This window comes from Carcharodon carcharias, chromosome 10 (assembly GCF_017639515.1).
Source record: "Carcharodon carcharias isolate sCarCar2 chromosome 10, sCarCar2.pri, whole genome shotgun sequence".
NCBI lineage: Eukaryota > Metazoa > Chordata > Chondrichthyes > Lamniformes > Lamnidae > Carcharodon > Carcharodon carcharias.
Window position 1 is genome coordinate 23,366,689 of NC_054476.1, and position 17,007 is coordinate 23,383,695.

A 17,007-nucleotide genomic window follows, 5' to 3' on the forward strand; every position below is an offset into this window, starting at 1 on the left:
GCTTTACAAAGCTCTCCGGCCTCAATGCCTTGGTAATGGGATTTATTGAGAATTTTTTTTACAGTGCAAGTTGCATCTGAAGACAACTTTAAAAGAGCAAACAGCCCCAAGGCGCTTCACAAGAATGTAATCAGACAAAAAAATGTTGGCACGACACCAAAGAAGGAGACACGTGGAGATACGGCTGCAAGTAAGGTTAAAAGGGTAGATTTTAAGGAGCGTCTTAAAGTAGAAGAGACAAAGGAGGGAATTCCAGAGCCCAGGGCATGGCCATCTGAAACAAAAACAGAAAATGCTGGAAAAACTCAGCAGGTCTGAAAGCAGCTGTGGAGAAAAAGACAGAGTTAACGTTTCGAGTCCCGTATGATCTTCTTCAGAGCTTCAGGTCTTTTTCATATGGACTCGAAATGTTAACTCTGTCTTCCCACAGATGCTGCCAGGCCTGCTGAGTTCTTCCAGCATTTGTTGTTTTTGTTTCAGATTTCCAGCATCCGCGGTGTTTTGCCTTTATCTTAGTGGACATCTGAAGCCAGGCAGCCAAAAGTGCAGAAAAGGGATACAAAGGCATAAGTTGGAGGAACGCAGAGTCCTCGGAGAGTTGGAGGAAATTACTCTGGCTGGAGGGTCTAAAACAAGGGGTCGCAGTCTCAGGACACAGGGAAGGCCATTCACGACTGAGATGAGAAGAAATTTCTTCTCTCAGAGGGTGGTGAATCTTTGGAACTCTACCACAAAGGCTAAGTCACTGAATACATTTAAGAAGGAAATAGATAGATTCCTAGACCCTAAAGGTGTGAAGGGGTATGCGGGTAAGGGCTAATTTTTGCCTCCCTCTCCCAAGTCAGGAATGGAGATGGAAGTCAGCCAAAAATATTGCACCATTTGGTATGTCATTTTCAGGATGCTGCACCCTGTGTCGGCAATCTTAACCAAGGCAGAACAGGGATCCCGCTCTCCTCCCCATTGAGGCCAATTAAATTAGTTTAAAAGTTCATAACGAGTGCTTTGGAGGGGGAAGGTGGAATATTTAAAGGGGCAACCAGGTTTCATAGAAATGTAGAAAATAGGAGCAGGCCATTCAGCCCCTCGAACCTACTCCGCCATTCAATATGATCATGGCTGATCCTTTATCTCAATGCCATACTCCTGCTCTCTCCGCATGCCCCTTCACACCTATAGTGTCTAGGAATCTATCTATTTCCCTCTTAAATGTACTCAGTGACCCAGCCTCCACAGCCTTCCGTGGTAGAGTTCCAAAGGTTCACCACCCTCTGAGAGAAGAAATTTCTCCTTATCTCAGTCGTGAATGGCCTGCCTCATATCCTGAGACTGTGACCCCTTGTCTTAGGTCCCCCAGCCAGAGGAAACATCATCCCTGCATCCAGTCTGTCTAGCCTTGTCAGAATTTTATAAGTTTCAATGAAATCCCCTCTCATTCTTCTAAATTCCAGTGAATATAGGCCTAGTCATCCCACCCTCTCCTCATATGACAATCCTGCCATCCCAGGAATCAGTCTGGTTCATCGCTGCATTCCCTCTATGGAAAGTATATCCTTTCTTAGGTAAGGAGACCAAAACTGTACACAAGACTCCAGGTTGATCTCGCCAATGCCATGTGCAGCTGTAGTCCTTGCTCCTGTACTCAAATCTTTTAGCAATGAAGACCAACATACCATTTGCCTGCCTAACTGCTCGCTACACCTGTATGCTTGCTTTCAGTGATTGGTGTACAAGGATACCCAGGTCCCTTTTTACATCAACATTTCCCAATCTACCACCAATTAAATAACACTCTGCCTTTCTGCTTTTCCTACCGAAGTGGATACCTTCACGCTTATCCATGTTACTCTGCATCTGCCATGTATCTGCCCACTGACTCAACTTGTCTAAATCACTGTTATGAGACAGCAGTTTGGTAAAGCTGAGGTATTTAACAATTCCAGAGGGAAACTGTAAACAACTGTCATAACCTATATTTTTAAGTGGTATTGTTGAGATGCAACTCTAAATTCAGGAGTCAGACCATCAGTTCTTGAGAGGTTTTTATATTAAACTAAGTGAAACACTTTATTAAGTTACAATGCATTAAACACACACACATGGCTATAAATTACTACTATTATATTTTTATCAAATTCCCAGTCTAATCTCCATTAAGGCAACAGCAACCCATAGACTTTCAGCATACAGATTCAAAATGAGGTTCCTTTCACTTTGGTTCCTGTGGAGATAGTTGGAGGCGTACAACTGCTTTGATCTTACATTGCCTCTGCTCCATACACACAAAATGCTGAAGTTATACCGAGCACAGCTCATTGAATGCCTCTTTGAACCCACCTCTTCTAACAATAAAACCCTTCTCATAGTTCCAATTTTATTGCTTGGTCTCTGCTCACTGAGTGCCAGATTTCATCCCACTTCTTCAATGTTCTATTCAAAAAATGCAAATGTACTCTACCTCTCTGACATCTCAAAAATAGTACACATTAAAGCACCCAGACTAACTGGCTTTAATCCAAGTAAGACACACCCACAGACTAAACCTCTATTTTAAAAGAAAAATATTTTCCAATAATATATATTGCCACGACAATCACTTTGAAGCCTCTCTACCTCCTCCTCAGCACTCACATTCCCACCTACTTTCATGTCATCAGCAAACTTGGAAATATTACATTTGGCTCCCTCATCCAAATCATTGATATATATTGTGAATAGCTGGAGCCCAAGCACTGATCCCTGCAATTCACCACTAATCACCACCTGCCACTCTGAAAAATACTAATGTATTCCTACTCTCTGTTTCCTGTCTGCTAACCAATTCTCAATCCATGCCAATAGATGAACCCCAATTCCATGTGCTTTAATTTTTCACACTAATCTCTTTTGTGGGACTCAGGATCTGTCAATTTCTGATCAGTTGTCAATTTCTGATCACAGAGTGGAGATCCAGTCAAGGCCACCCTGGTGCATCACCCCAGACCAAAAGATAGTCAGGGGAGCAATGGGACTCAGAACTTGGTAAGAAGGTGCCCTTGGCACTGCAAAGGTGATGGGGAGAGTGGGCAATCATCACTAGGGCACTAATGGGGTCATCACCTCCCCCTGGCATCACGAGGACAGAAAGGCAGAAAGCAAGGCTGCCAAGGACAATTGGGAAGCCAGCTGCCCAAATGGAAGGCTGCACCTGGCATGGAGGCACGGCTGTCAAATTTTGGGCCCATTGGCGATGAAGGATAACACCCTTTGTATGAAGGGCAGAACTCCGGGCATCAGGACACTGGAGAGAAAAGAAGAGCAGGAAGGACAATGGAGGCCATTCCCTCAACACACAATCTCCCAACCAAGTCAGAGTTACCTGGACATGACCAAGACACAGTGCAGCAGGAGACTACTAATCTCTGGACAGATAGTCACAGACATCTGTTCCCTCGTCACCAAAGACCTCGCATCCCACAGCACTGATCACCATGCCCAGACAATAACCATCAAAGCCAGTGTGTATTTGAACTTCTTCACTTCTGGTACCTTCCAAAGATCAGCTGTGGACCTTATTGGCATCTCACAAATAGCTGCACACCACAGAATCTCACAGGTCATTGACACCTTCTTTGCCAGAGCTTTGCCAGTACATTCATTTCATGACAGACATGGCCTCACAGGAACAGAGGGAAATGGGCTTAACCACCTTCGCTGGATTCCCCCGGTACAGGACAGAGAAGTGTCACTAACGCACCCAGTGAGAAGCAACAAGATCCATCAACAGGAAGGGCTTCCAATCCCTCCATGTCCAGTTGGTTTGTTACCACAAGAGTATCCTGTATGTGCACACTCAATTTTCTGGAAGTTGCCATGGCTCCTTATTCCTCTGGAAGTCCAGGCTATATTTCAAAATTACTTCATTGACCGTGAAGCACTTTGGGATATTTCAAGCTTCTGAACGGCATTATATAAATGGAAGCCTTTTTTTTCACAATACATTGATAATTATTTTATTTATGTGGATGGGATGACAATTGTGGAAAAGATGACATCATATTATGCCCAAAACAAAAACAAGAACAGAAATACCTAGAAAAACTCAGCAGGTCTGGCAGCATCGGCAGAGAAGAGCAAAGTTGACGTTTCGAGTCCTCATGACCCTTCAACAGAACTAAGTAGAAATAGGAAAGGGGTGAAATATAAGTGGTTTAAGGGGGTGGGGGGGGCATTGTTGGGACAAACAAGCAGTGATAGGAGGAGATAACCAAAAGATGTCACAGACAAAAGAACAAAGAGGTGTTGAAGATGGTGATATTATCTAAAAGAATGTGCTAATTAAGAGCGGAGAGCAGGACAAGCAAGGTAGCTCTAGTGGGGGTGGGGTGAAATAAACTATGGGTGGAATACATTTAAAAATAATGGAAAAAGGTGGGAAAAGAAAAATCTATATAAATTATTGGAAAAAACAAAAGGGAGGGGGAAGAAATGGAAAGGGGGTGGGGATGGAGGAGGGAATTAATTTATTATTATTTATTTATTACATATTATGCCCAGTTCAACAATACTACTCAATTAAATCTTTGCACACTCGCTTGTGAATTACTTCCTATAACCACAGCATGTCACTGTTGCTTCATTCTACCAAGCTTCCAACCCTCAAATTCATGTCAGTTCAATAAGTAGGATAATACCTTGAATTACATTCTGAATTTGAATCTTATTTTGGACTAGCCTATAGTAAATTATATTTCTAAATCTAACAATTCATGCCCAGGCTTCCTTAGAAAATCTCTGACGATTTCACAAAAACAGAACGTGATTGACTACCTAAGAAGTTTTGGATCCAAATCCCACACAATAGACAAGTTTAAAAAAAAGATTTTATGTAATGGTAAATGGCAGCCTTCATACAAAAGCTACAGCCATATAGCACTACAGATGGGTATTGCACACAATATTACTCCATATAAGCACTAATTGATCACTTTTAACATTACTCCTTAGAAGTGAAGGCCAAGTGACTTCTTTTAGTGAAGCAAAGTTGGAAGATGGGAGATAAGTGGACTTGTGCATAATGTTTTAATAAGATATTGAAAGTTAGATCCATCTGCATAACAACCACAACATTTGCTGTTCACCTTTAGCATAATAAGACGTCCCAAGGTGCTTCACAGGAGCATTATGAAACAAACTTTGGCAAAGCTTTGCGAGTAAGAGCAGCTGGCAGAAGCGACATACATCAGTGGTATATAGTGGAAATTCCAAGCCTTCCAGTCTACAATTTTCCTCTCATTCAGAAATTGTGGGAAAACCATCCTAAATGTCCAATTAGTGCTGTTTGTGGGAAAGATAGCCAATAAAATGATTCCTTAACTGTCTGGTGGGTGACCAGCATCTTTAAATCCATGTGCCAGAATTAGCCAATGGCCTCAGAAGAGGGGGAGAAAACACAGCAACAAAAAACATACTCCTGACTGTGCTCACCAATATTGTTAGCTTAAGTTTCAATTTAAAATATGTTCACAATGCCTGTACAAAGATGTCATGTGCTTGATTTCATACTCTTTTTCTGATGCTAATAGGCACCTTATGTGGTTTTACACTATCTTTGCTGAACAGAACAAAAGTGCTATTTGTGCTGCAATGGGGAAAGTCAGCAAAAACTATGAAAGGGTATTTGAAACAGATTAGCGGTCATTCAGATGGTGGTGAAATATGTTCAAGCCTGAAGCGAAATTGCCAGCAAAACCTCTCGAGAACCCAGACAACAAGTGAAAGCTACTGCGGGTAGGTTTGCCATCTTGTGACAACCCCAAAATGGACAGGGTTAGGTATGGTGAGGTTGGTTATACAGGGGCAATATCACGGAACACTGTAGTGATTTTTTTTTTAAAGACTGCTAATCAATACATATATATATATGGTGATGATTATTTCCACATGGCAAGTATCAACTTGGCTCAGTCGGTGGCAATGTAGCCTCAGGGTCAGAAGATAGTAGGTCCAGGGGTGGAATCTTCCCCTCCAGCCATAGGTTCGGTGGCAGGATGAGAAAGCAAGAGTAATTCCCGCCACAGAGCCGGGCAGGCATTTACACGCAATCGTGCACTCCCGCCTCATTAATTATGCATGTGTGCATTCCGCATCGAGTCTCTTGGCGGGGCGGGCAGGAAGTCGGGTGCCCCACTGTCATGTCCCGATGTCACATTTAAAAGGCCCCAGGACAGCCCTTCACTAATGGGAAGAAGGAAAGGATGAGCAGGTGAAGGCAGCAAGCCATGGCTCTCTGCTTCAGCAGTGTATCCCTCAAGCATCTCCTGGAAGAAGTGCAAAAAAGTGCTCTCTTCCCCAGGGATGGCCGCAAGAGGCTATCTCAGCTGACCACTGAAACCTGGGACAAGGTAGCCAGGGCAGTCAACACCCGCAGGGTGCAGAGGGGAAAAGCCCTGCAAGTGCAGGAAGAAGCTCAACAATTTACTCCGCGCTGCCAGGGTAAGTGAGCCGTCTACCCTTCCAACCCGCTCACCACTCATCTGTGTTTGTCTCGTGGACCTGGGCATCACTGCCAGGCCAGCATTTCTCTTGTCCATCCCTTGACAATGTCTTGACAATAAATGTCCTTGACAAGGTGGTGGCTACTGCCTTACTGAACCCCTGCAGTCCATGTGCTGGGCTATTAACAAGGCAACTGCAGGATTTTCACCCAGCCACAGTGAAGACCCAGCCGTGGGGTGGAGTGCAGGGCAACTTGCAGGTGCTGAAGCTCCCTTGTGTCTGCTGCCCTTGTCTTTCCAGCTGGTAGAGCTCATGGGGTTGGAGGGTACTGTTCAAGGAACCTTGGTGACTTGCTGCCGTGCATCTTGTATGTGGTAAACACTACTTCCACTGTGTACAGGTGGTAAAGGGACTGAATGTTGAGGGTGCTGGATGGGGTGTCAATCAAGTGACCTGCATTGTCCTGGATGGTGCCCAGGCTCCTCAGCGTTCTTGGAACTGCACTCACCCAGGTAACTGGAGACTATGCCATCTCACTCCTCATGGTTAGGCTCTGGGGAGTCTCGAGGTCAGCTATTAGCCACAGAATTAGCAGCCTACGACCTGCTCTTTCATTGTACCTGCTCACAATCCACCTACATGTCTTTATGCAGGAAAAGGCAACTCACAACAGGAAGGAGAGAGAGAAAACGGGCATGGGGATGCCTGAGCTCAGGCCCTTCACACAATTTGAACAGCAGCTGCTGAGCTAGCGGGGGAGGACCACAACCGTGACCATGCCGACAGCGAGGTCGGCCTCCCCCAAACATCTAGTGAGGAAGCATACATAATTCAGACAGCTTTGGAAAATCAATGTGATTGATGAATGGCAAGTCTGAGCCAGCCTAGGCAGCCACTCATTCTCTCCACTCTCCATTCTAGGTGTCAGCAGGAAGAGGATGAGGCCAGCCCCCGCACCTCAAGTCAGCTCCAGCCTGTAGGAGGCCTCAGAAGAGGACGAGGTTGACTTCTCACCTGTACAGCCATCACAGCATTCACTTGCACCCTCCACCCAGGCCAAAGACACTCACCTCTGTGGCTCAGATATCTAGTTTAGGCTCAGGTTGACACCCTGGCCTCCACAGCAGGAAGAGGCACTGACATTCAACGACCCTGCCAATAGGGTGACTGCTAAGTCTGATTCAGACGATGAGCCATGGGGAAGATGGTGGAGTATCAGTGAGACACAGGGAAACATCAGGCCAATGTGTCAGAGGCCCTCAACAGAGTGGCACACGAGGCGGAGGAGTCCGTCCGCGTGCTCTCTGATGTAGTGGCTCCGACATGTAAGCACGTCAAAGTCTCCATGAGGAGAATGGCAGACAGCATGGAGGACCCTGTCCAGTAGAATGCCCCGGTTCTGCCAGAGATGCGCTCGGACTTGCACTCCATCACTGAAGCCATGGGTGAGCTTTCACAGCGGCTGTGCAAGATGTGGGTGGGGCACCTCAAGGAGTCAGAGAGGGGCCCATGGGCACCCAAAGGGAGGAGGATGGTCAGGCAGACAACCTGGGGGCACTCTCCCAGGATCCTCCAAGGGTGTCCAGGTGCTCCCAACCCTTTCTGCCTGTGGCTTCATCAGCTCCAGCTGTACAGACTGAGAAGGGTGACCTACCCCTGAGCAGGAGACCCAAAAGCAGGCTGGAGCCCTCCAATCCTTGGCCCTGCAGAGTACACCAGCCGAAGCCATCACAGACAACAGAGCATAGTAGTCTGCAGGCTGACACCACACCTGTTGCAGATGTCAGGGAAGTACCCAGACATATTGGTAGAGTAAGGAAAATTTTAAAATATTGAATGAGCACGAGTGGCATGGGCATTGAATCATTGTAAATAGTTTCAGCATTCCCAAATTTATGTTATGTTGCACTGTTTGGAGGCCTCCTGGATTTACTCTTGCTGCTGTTAGTTTTATTGGTTGTGCGCATGCCACTCCTTCCGAGGTGAGGGGGGCAAGGAATGCCAGCCAACCCCGTCCCCTCTTCCGCCCTTCTTCCGTAACTCTTCCTGGAGCCAATGGCCAATGGCTCAGTGTGAACGGCAGCTCTGCATCTTGCTTTTATCTCATTGTCGTGAGAATCCTCTGGGCCAGACCTGCTGCCATGTGCCCTTCACCAAATAGGGAGGAATAGCAAATGCAAAAGCTCTCATACATTCTCTGCATGTTTATGAGGGTTTCCCTTTAGCTTCCCAGTTGTACTCCATCCATCTGAGCAGACGCTCCCCGCAGCGATGTTTTGCACAGCAACGTCAAGGGCTTTGCCTTGGTCAGGAGCTGGCTCTGTCTCAGAATGGTGGGTGTTTCATTTCAAACTGTCTCCATCATCTTTTACTCTCCCCCTGTCACCCACCAACCTTCCCCCCCATCACCCCTGAAGTCACCTTCACTCTCCCCTCGGTTACTCATGAACTTCCCCCATTGTCCTATCACTGTACATGTCTTAACTTTCTGCTGAGCCCACCCAGTCACCATTCCTATGCCCACCTTGCTCCTCCCCACTCCCATGACCTGTGTCACCTTCCATGTCCTCCCCAATGACCCCCCTCTCTGGATGAGATCCATGCCCGCCACATCTGAACACTGACCCTCCCACCCTACCACATCCCACTACCCCATTTCAAAGTCACTGCACCACATATCATTAGCACCGCTCACTCTACCCCAAGGATCCCAATGTCAACTCGACTGACCCCTCCCTCTGAAGCACTCTGGCCCCACCCCACCTCCAATCCCTGCCTCTTCCCCTTCATGACTTCCTTCCCAACTCACTCAGTCCAGACCACCCCCCTTGTTCTCATTTGGACCCCCCCAGCCTTCTTCTCCTCTGGACCCCCACTTTCATGTCTTCCATAGAAACATAGAAAATAGGAACAGGAGTAGGCCATTCAGCCCTTCGAGCCTGCTCCGCCATTCATTATGATCATGGCTGATCATCCAACTCAATAGCCTGCTCCTGCTTTCTCCCTATATCCTTTGATCCCTTTCACCCCAAAAGCTATATCTAACTCCTCCTTGAAGACATACAACGTTTTGGCCTCAACTACTTTCTGTGGTAGCGAATTCCATAGCCTCACCACACTCTGAGTGAAGAAATTTCACTTCATCTCAATCCTAACTGGTCTACCCCGTATCCTCAGACTGTGACCCCTGATTCTGGACTCCCCCACCATCGGGAACATCCTTCCTGCATCTACCCTGTCTAGTCCTGTTAGAATTTTATAGGTTTCTAGGAGATCCCCCCCACCCCCATTCTTCTGAACTGCAGCAAATATAATCCTAACCGGCTCAATCTCTTCTCATATGTCAGTCCCGCCATCCCAGGAATCAGTTGGGTAAACCTTCGTTGCACTCCCTCTATAGCAAGAACATCCTTCTTCAGATAAGGAGACCAAAACTGCACACAATATTCCAAGTGTGGTCTCACCAAGGCCCTGTATAATTGCAGCAACACATCCCTGCACCTGTACTCGAATCCTCTCGCTATGAAGGCCAACATACCATTTGCCTTCTTTACCACCTGCTGCACCTGCATGTTTATGTTCATCAAGTGGTGTACGAGGAGACCCAGGTCTCGTTGCACATTCCCCTCTCTCAATTTATAGCCTTTCGGATAATAATCTGCCTTCCTGTGTTTGCTACCAAAATGGATAACCTCACATTTATCCACATCATACTGCATCTGCCATGCACTTGCCCACTCACTCAGCTTGTTTAAACCACGCTGAAGCATCTCTGCATCCTCCTCACAGCTCACCCTCCCACCCAGCTCCGTGTCATCTGCAAATTTGGAGATATTACATTTAGTTCCCTCATCTAAATCATTAATATATATTGTGAATAGCCGGGGTCCCAGCACCGATCCCTGTGGTACCCCACTAGTCACTGCCTGCCATTCAGAAAAAGACCCATTTATTCCTACTCTTTGTTTCCTGTCTGCCAACCAGTTTTCTATCCATCTCAATACACTACCCCCAATCCCATGCAATTTAATTTTACACGCTAATCTCTTATGTGGGATTTTGTCGAAAGCCTTCTGAAAGTCCAAATAAACCACATCCACTTCCGCATGCATCATTCCTGCAGCCAGCTTCGAGTCTAAGGTAAGTACTTTAAAATTCTCCCTCACCGGAGGCATGCCACAAATGTCTTGTTAGGTTACAGAATAGCGCAAATTCCTGCTGGCAAGGCAAAAGATTTGACAGGGGTGCACGATTCCAGTGCTTTTAATGAGCATCCATGAGATGCAAAGTGGCATGAACATCAGGAGGAGGCGATACCAACCCGGTTTCCTGATGTGGGCAAATCGATTTTTCACTTCCCGCCATATCTTTTGCCCTCAACCACTACGGATCCCGTAGATGGGAGGAGGGGAAGATTCCGCCCCAAGTCTCAGTACAGATTTGAGGACATGATCTAGCCTGAAGCTTCTGTGCAATATCGAAGGAATGTTAAATTGTTGCAAGATACTGCTATTAATAATTAAAACTTAAACTGAGGATATATATCCTTGCTCAGCTGGATGTAAGATTCAACAACACTGTTTAGAATCATAGAATAATGCAGTGTGGCAGGAAGCCATTCGGTTCATTGTGCCAATGCCATCTCTGTGGAAGTGTTATCCAATTAGTCCAACTTCCCTTCCCCTTCCTCACCCACAATATTTTTTCCCTTTAAGTATTCCTCCGAACTTCATTGAAAGTTAAAATCGAATCTGCTTCCATTACCCTTTCAAAAAGTGCATTCCAGATCATGACAACTCACCGAGCAACAACACTTCTCCTCATGGTTCTTAAGCCAATCACCTTAAATCTGTATCCTCTGGTTAACGACCCATCTGTCACTGGGAGCTGTTTCCCCTTGTTTAATCTAACAAAACTGCTCATGATTTTAACAGCTCGATTTTTATTCTTATGAAGAAGAGGGGCAGTGAAATAATCAAAATCTCCTAAAACAAATAATCAGGTCTGTTTTGATGTTTGTGGGAATTTGCTGTACATGAATTATCTCTTGCATCTGGCTAAATACTAATATGATTACACTTCGGAAGGTAATTTGCATATATCATTTTGAGTTCTTCAGAGTGTGTGATAAGACAATATATAAACTGAAAGTATGTAGTGCAAGTTCACTCGTTCATAAATACAATGTTGCAATACAATTTAATTTTGGGGAGATAATTCCATAAATCCATTGAAGTCAGAGACTCAGGGCTACAGTGCCTTTCCTTCAGGCATCTTGTAACAATTTCTGAATCATATCTGCCAAAAGAATAAAAAGGGAAGACAAATGTTTTTCAAACCTTCATTTACAACTTGACATGAAAGCCAGAATGAGGGTTGTGCTTGCTCCTGTATAGCGATGGAAAATCACAGGGGGTATTGCAAAATTTCTGTCGACCTGACATTCAAAATTCTGATACAATCAACAATCCCATGTTTGGTAAACCAGAAATACTGAGAGCACTGTCAGTTGTACCAATACCTTCAGATCTTGAGCGAGCAATTCCCATGTAATGTAAATATTTGGTCATTGTTCTGTCATGCTTTCTGGAATCCACCCATGAATGAAAACAACCCAAAGAAAGTTTAGAAAGAAATTACACTGGTATTTTGTTAAATGTTGAAGAAACAAATGGGTGTTACGGTAAGCACTTAACCAGTTTATGCCATCCCTTGAGCAATGCAAACTTTATATGACTCCATTTCAGATTGCAAAAACATTGGACAGCCATTTGGCAAACAGTAGGGATAGGGTTACCAAATCTCCTGGATTGTCCTGGGGGCCTCCAGGGATTAAACATTAATCTTCCAGAGATACCAGTAAAAATATTGTACTTTTTTTCACCTATTGGAGGTTTTTGTTCTAAAAATGTTGCAGATGAGGATTAAAAGGCTGTTAGACTGACAGCCAAGAATCATCCAGTTTGGTAACTATGGGCTGCATTTTCCTGTTGGCGAGCAGGAGTGGGGGTAGGGCCCACTCGCCGACACATAAAAAAATGACGCAGCGTGATGTCGGGCTGCGCGTCTGCCGAACTGTCAACGGCCAGTTAAGGCCTTTAAAAATGTAATTAACCCAATTAATGGACCTGCCCATTCAACCTTAAGGTTGGCGGGCAGGCGAAGAGCCCAGGCAGCCTTCAGATAAAGCATGAAACCTCATCCACGGGCGGGATGAGGTTTCATGAGGGATTTAAAATTTGTATAAAATTTTATATAAAAGTAATTGACATGTCCCTGCTCATGTGACAGTGTCACGTGAGGGGTCATGTCAGGGGTACTTTTATCTCCCTTTAATAAAGTTTTCAAACTTGAGCTGAGCACTTTGCCTCAGGGAGATTTGTGCACTGCACGTGAAAGAGTGCACTCCCAGCTCAGGGAATACCCGCCCCCGACCCCACCCGCACAGGGAGCGCACAGCGCTTCCGGACGGACGTCACGCTGGGCGGGCCTTAACTGGCCAGCCCACGTAAAATGGCAGCGCGCCCCCAACTGGGGGCGCCGATCGGGAATCCGTCCACCCACGCCCGCACCCACACAACCCCCCTGATGCGGGGAAAATGCTGCCCTATGAATCTATCCAATTGTTGTGAAAAGATAGTGCAATACAAAGATGGACATGTCCGCTGACCAATGGAGGGAGAGTGGAGTGGTTAAAAGATGGAGGCCATGTGACGAACCTCTCCTGGAATACCAGAGTTGGCAACCCTCACTAGGAGTCCAAAGCTGTTGCTTAAGTGGTTTTGCTGTGTCCAGTCTAACCTATTTCCCTTTCTGTTAACACATAGAAAATGTGAAAGCATTAGTTAAATAAGTCCATGATATTTATTCGCTGTCTCATAAACTGTTGGCCAATACATTCGGAATGTTCTTTATCAATTCATCAAAAAACTTTTGATCATTTGAGGCACATCTCACTGAATACAATTTTGGTTGTATTTAATGCAAGTATCTTTACTAGATGGATTGTGTCCTTAAATATGCTACTACGAGTCATTAATTTGTACTTCATAACTAAATATAAAATAATGCAGCCTGGAAATCACTAAAAGCATCATTATTAATGTGCATTGTGTGCTCTTAAAAAAGATGTTCTCTCTGTTAGCTTAATGGAGATTTTAACCAGTTTATTTTAAATACGTTAACACCTCCAGAGGTTAAAACGCTCGAGAGAAAAATTTAACATGATCGCATTCCCATTTGTACAATAACATATTTCACTATAATTTACAGACTTATATGTGCATATTCTATTCGATACCCTCAGCATCTGGGAATGGGAAAGAAAGAACTTGTGTTCATGCGTTGCCTTTCATGATGTCAGGACAACTCAAAGTGCTTTACAGCCAATGAAGTACTTTTGAAGTGTGGTGACTTTCATAGTGTGGGAAATGCGACAATCATTTTGTGCACAGCAAGATCCCACAAACCGCAATAAAATAATTTACCAGACCATCTGTTTATTTCAGGTATTGGTTTTGCAATAAATGTAGGTTGGTGCATCAGGAATTCTCCCCTTCTCTTTCTCGAACAGTGCCATGGGATCTTCTTCATTTAGCTAAGACGACAGACATCTGGTTCAATGTCTCGTCTGAAAGATGACACCTACTAACTGTGCAGCACTCCTTCAGCACTGCACTGAAGTTCCAGCTAAGATAATATACACAACCTTCTGAATCAGAGGTAAGAATACTACCACTGATCCATAACAGACAAATGAAGCATCAAGGCAACCAATTATAAAGAAATAACACTGCAAAGAAGATAAGTATGACTAAATTATAAAGTGATATGAGTCAGAAAATACTCAAACTCATGTTCTTTCAACATATTGTAAATTATTGTACCACTTAGGAACACCTATTATTTGTTTAAGAATACATTTCTTCCACATTCACTGCGATAAGGAGTTAGAAAGCTAAAAATGAATGTTAAATCTATCATAATGGATTGTGTGTAAGAGCAGTCTTTGTTCATGGCTTCCTGAATGCTCCTCCAACCTTCATTTTTACCATCCATTACTACAGCAAGTAAATGTCAGCAGCTTTCACAGTCAAAATACAGCACCCTGCACATTCCAAGCTGTCTCGGTGTAGAATCTGTGGAGGACAGACTGGCATGGAGGAGATCTGCCTCATGTTGTGTGGTGATATGAAAAGTTAGCCTGAGTAAAAAGTTTCAGCAATAAATAATCCTTGTAAATTATTAGATAAAAACAAAAAAACTGCGACTGCTGGAAATTCAAAACAAAAAGTAAAAAACACCAGGAAAAACTCAGCAGGTCTGGCAGCATCGGTGGAGAAGAGCAAAGTTGACGTTTCGAGTCCTCATGACCCTTCATGAGAACTCGAAACGTCAACTGTGCTCTTCTCCGCCGATACTGCCAGACCTGCTGAGTTTTTCCTTGTAAATTATTGTTGGCTGATAATAATGGCACATAAAATTATTCATATTATTCATTTAATGTTTAACTTTCCTTCCAGTGTTATGGAAATGAGTGGTAAATGTAAGAAATCACATAAACATACAAAATTCTCTCCTATTATGGATTTTTACATGTTAGAATGCTATAAATGCTGTCATCTACCTAAATGAAAACAATTAGTGACAACTTAGAATCTTCTGATGCATAAGGTTTTGAAATTAATCAGATTCACAAGCTTGATTTCCATTTTCTCACCATGACAGGAATTCTGTGGACTAGGAGTTCCCCCCAAAAATTTGCAATATTTGGGTCAGAAAGCTTTGAAGTGTTCACTGGAAGTAACAGATTTATTGGCAAATGCTGTGTTCCTTATCCCATCATTTTTAATGTTTTTGTCTCTCTCTCTCTCTCTCTGCCTGCAACTATGGATGGGAAAGTATTGACTGTTCGCCATTTTACCTCTGGTGAAGCCTAAACTGATTAACAACCCTATATTGTATTCTTCATTTTCAGCTGTGGTTCAGTTGGTAGCACTCTCACCTTTGAGTCAGAAGTTTGTGGGTTCCAGTCTCATCTCAGAGACTTGCAAAATTGACAGACAGTAAAAGACTATAGATGATCCATTAGGATTGCCATGATGGCCAGGGCACCATATTAAACACACTCCTCTTACTCTCAACTTAATTGTTTTCTGGTCTTCTATTAGGTCACCTCTTAGTCTAGGCTGTTCTAAAGTAAATAAGCCAAACTCCTCGAGCCTACCCAAGTATCCGAGGTCCTTCAAGCAAGGAAACATTGTTTAGTTCTGCAGTGAACCATCTCCTAGGTCTCACCAAACATGAGTTGGAGCCAAAACTGGGCACAGTGCTCTAGATACAGTCTGAGCAGTGACCTATAAACAGAGTTTGTTGTGAGTCCCACTCCACCTCCATTTCATTGATTGGCACAATGATGGCAATACTCATTGCACTGCATGTGGTGAAAGGCTTATTAAATGCACTTTCATAAAAAGCACAACAAAGCTTTTGGCAGGTAAGTTCAAAATGCATGCCTCACATGATATAATGTAACTGTGTATGATAAGTTAAATATGTTCTTAACACAGTGATTTTTGATAGGGTTTTGTTTAAAAAAAGGTAAATGGCCTTTTTATTAAATTAAATTTAATTAAATTAACCGGCATTGTGAAAGTGGAAAGGTCTTCAGATGCATCAGAATACATTATTTACTGGATAATGTGCTCTTTTGCGATGAACAGTGTTGAGACTCAGATTTTTCTTTGTCAACTGCAACCTGTACTTCCACCTTTCATTGATCAGCAGGTTAGCCATCTGCAACAGATGCCCATCTTTTCCACTGCTTCAAAGGCTTTACTATATTCAGCTCACTGAATGTGCAGCTGGCATGCAACAACCAGAAACGCATCCTGCAGGAATGCGCATAGTTTCCAGGGAGTGTGCACGACACCTACATCCTGAGTTGCTCGCATGTCCTTACAGTCTTCCAGGGTCCACAGAGACTGCAGGGTTGACTCCTTGGGGAAAAAGGGTACCCGCAGAGGCTGTGGCTGATGACACCTGTATGGCAGCCTCAGACTGCAGCAGAGCGACGGTATAATGAGGCTCATGCAGCAGCTAGCAACTTGGTGGAGCAGACCATCGGGATGCTGAAGATGAGGTTCCAGTGCCTGGACCAGTCAGATGGAGCCCTGCAATACAGTCCACAGAGGGTGTCACGCATCCTCGTCGTCTGGTGCACCCTTTACAACCTGGCGCTGCAACGGGGTGAGGACCTGGCCGAGGAGGAGATGGAGGAGCTGCATGTCTCCTCTGATGAAGAGGACACTGGTGGGATGAGGGTGAGGGAGTCCTCGATGATGACGACGACGGGATGAGGCTTTCGCACTGGCTAGACGAGGGAGGTGCACTCAGGAGGCCTCATAGCTGCCAGATTTGTGGAGGATGATGATGACATGCAATGAGATGTCCCCATGGATCCTCACATCACAGTTGTGAACATTTGACTCCAGTCTGGCTTATCTGAGCGCCAGTACCCTCTGAGAGAAT